This window comes from Scardinius erythrophthalmus, assembly GCF_964197995.2.
Source record: "Scardinius erythrophthalmus genome assembly, chromosome: 1".
In the NCBI taxonomy this organism is placed as follows: Eukaryota; Metazoa; Chordata; class Actinopteri; order Cypriniformes; family Leuciscidae; genus Scardinius; species Scardinius erythrophthalmus.
The window spans coordinates 63,744,156-63,747,284 of NC_138221.1; the positions used below are offsets into that span (position 1 = coordinate 63,744,156).

Here is a 3,129-nt window from a genome sequence, read left to right on the forward strand (position 1 = left end):
CCTAGTCTTTTTCACTTGGGTAGCTTACATATATTTAGTATAGGCCTATTTTATTAAGTAATTTAAACCTTAAACAACAACACTAAATAATAATAATATTATATGAAGAAGAAGAAGCAGGAGGAGAAAAGTATTATTCTGTCACGAAACTGCTGCTATTCCTCTGCTGTCGTCGCTTCAGTGATGCTCGCGCTGCTCGCGCGCAACAACGCTCAGCTGATCGTCATCAGGAAACTAACGGCTCCCCTCATCAAAGCTTCCGCCGTTTGTTCTGCTCTCCATTACAAGGTTTGTAAACTCGCCAAATAAATATAAATACAGAGTCTACTCACTATATATTTAAACACACTCACTATATATTTAAACACACATATATATAAACTAAATTTATTATACATTACTACGTTTTTACAGTGTTTACCACTCGTTTATTGCACAGTATCTGGTATGAAGGTTTTAGCCGCGATGCTAACTACGTTGATCTAATGAACAAATGGAAATGATTGACTTATTGTCTTAGATTGATTTAGTCATTCAATTCAACATATTTTGTACAACAGTGTCTTCAAATTGCTGATATAGCCTAACTAATTTAGAAAATTCTCTGATTCTTGGCGTTTGTTATGAATAACAAAAACAGGTTATAGTTTGCTCTGTTTTTGTTTAGCCTAACTTTACTTACTACAGGTGCCCTCATTCTCTCAAATACCATTTTAAAGCCATTTACTGGTCAATAAATATTATGTTGTGAATAATCAGCTTTGTTCTTTTGTTTCCCCAGAACAAATAATCTGAACATTTCAGTGGCAACATTGAATTACAGTGAGTACCTGCACCACATGCAAGTACTTTATTACTATGAACTTTCTCTGTGTGAAATTGTATTGTTTGACTGTGTACTTGTGTTTTTTAATCAGTTATTCTCTGAAAATCTTTTCTCATGATCTCAAATCTCATTCATGTAAAATATCCCAGATTTGGTTCACAAATAATGCTATGCATTTTTTCTTATATCTTTATCATTTGCATTTGAATATAAGACATTTTAACTCTGAATTATAACTTCAAGTTTAGTCTTTTTCGACAAAAAAAAAAAAAGGAAAAAGCTATTAGGCTTCAGAAGACTTACAACACAACCCATAACACATGAGTTGAACTCATTGATTATTTTTAGGATCTTTTCTGGGACATTTTTGGAGCTTAACCATTTTTACATAAATTGTTGCATTGAATTGAACTAGACAAGAGTACATAAGAATGGTTTCATGAATGATTTACACATTAGTTTTCTGCTTGTGTTTCATGCAGTGAAATTGAATGGTGACTGGGGTCGCATTATGCCTGAGATCTGCTTTTGGGTTCCACAGACAGAAAGTCAAACAGGTTTGGAACGTCACAAGGCTGAGGAAATTATTCAAGTTTCACAACTATCACTTTAATAACATTACTAACAGTAAATTTTGTACTTTGCAGGGATCTCGGTAAGCTGAAATACAAGTTTGAACAAGAATAAAAATCCTCCTGTAGACCTGAAAATCATTGAAGTGCCTGGACTATCCACCAGAAAAGAGGAAAAACAAACGGAAAACGATGCTGTACCTTTTCACTTTTCTTACTCGTTAAGTACCTCACACCAACTTGGTCCCATAGTGACATTTTTGACCACAAACGAAATTGCTGATCGTGTGGATTCTTATTGAAATGACTGGAATTCACCAGTGAACATTCACAGAACAACAGATAATTTTACTGCACCTTAATACTGTTTCCAGGTCGAAGCCTCTACTGCTACTTCCTCTATCTTGTTTCATGAGAATACTCTACAACCATTTATGAACACTGTTGATTCAAGTCACACATTTAAGCTTTTCAAAAGCCATAGTGTACATTACAGTCTCCAGTCTAACAGCATCCCAGACTTCAACATTTTATGATTCAAAATAGCTGAATAACTAACCATCAGAGATTTCAGTATAGAGATAAAGGTTACAGCACAATGTATATCAGCACTGTTGTTTGTTTTTGGCATCTGATAGAGCTTTTGTACTTGGAAACAGTGATGTCAGACTAACCATCGGACTGAAACACAAATGTTTTAAAGTTAAGTATGATGGACATTTTTTAATTAGTTCAAATGTAATTTTTTTACATTGATTTATTTCGTGGAACATATGTGTTTCCATGCATTTTGTTGAGATGTCTTTACTTGTTTATCTATTGTATATACATGGTTGATTATGTTGCTTATGTATTATACTATTTTTTTGTGTATTCATTGATATTAATCTATAGTTTGTCACGGTTCACGGATTCATTGACTCTCCCTCGCTATGTGTGTGTGTGTTGAATGAATGGGCGCGGCTCATCAGATGGCTCGTTATCCACTGATGAGCCGATCAGCGCCAGCTGTTCTGAATGAGGATGTCCTATATATTGTTTGCTCACTCGTCTTGTCTTTGTCAGATGGTTGTGGAGGTTCTCCTGGGTCTGAGCGATTGTTTCTCCTGTTCCTGTTCTGTTTCCATGACGCTTCATTGAGGATCTTCGTCTCACGTTGGATCTGCAGTCCGCCCACTGAGTCCCTGCGTTGCCGAGCCTGCCCGAGTTGCCAGAGGATATTCTACCACTCCGACCCTGAGTTTCCCTGAGGACCTTCTTTATTCTTCTCCGTGTTCACTTGAGATTATCTGCTATTTTCACTCTGAGTCATCCATGTGGATGCTGCCTGTCGAATTGAGTCTCTTGTCTTCTCTTTTTGACTTTAATAAATACTTATTCACTCGCATCTGAATCCTTGACTATTTTCCAGCCTGCCATGACATAGTTAGCTTTTTTCCCCATGTGCATGGAAGTGTATGTATAAAAATGAATATCAAATATGTAATAAACAATTCTTATTTTGTATTTGGTTCAATTTGTTTATTATAATAGAAGTCAAAGGTAACCATAGTAACAACATGAAATTAAATATAAAAAAAATGAAATTTGGTTCCTGGAGGCACCCAAAGTGGTCCCACACAGTGCCTAATATAAGAGTTCCTCAGGAAACCTGTGTGGTTCCTCAGAGAACCGGCCCTTTTTAAAGGGTGCCTAGAGGATCTACAGACGGTTCCGCCGGTGTGGCGAAGT

General features: G+C 36.2%; 1 long non-coding RNA gene across 1 annotated transcript; it reads left to right on the forward strand.

Annotated features, from left to right (window-relative positions):
* The first annotated feature begins 214 nt into the window (after positions 1 to 214).
* Positions 215 to 2,783, forward strand: LOC308690763. The gene is made up of 5 exons (XR_014030188.1): positions 215 to 288; positions 782 to 822; positions 1,309 to 1,383; positions 1,474 to 2,100; positions 2,464 to 2,783. It is a non-coding gene; the product is annotated as an uncharacterized lncRNA (long non-coding RNA).
* The last annotated feature ends 346 nt before the right edge of the window (positions 2,784 to 3,129 follow it).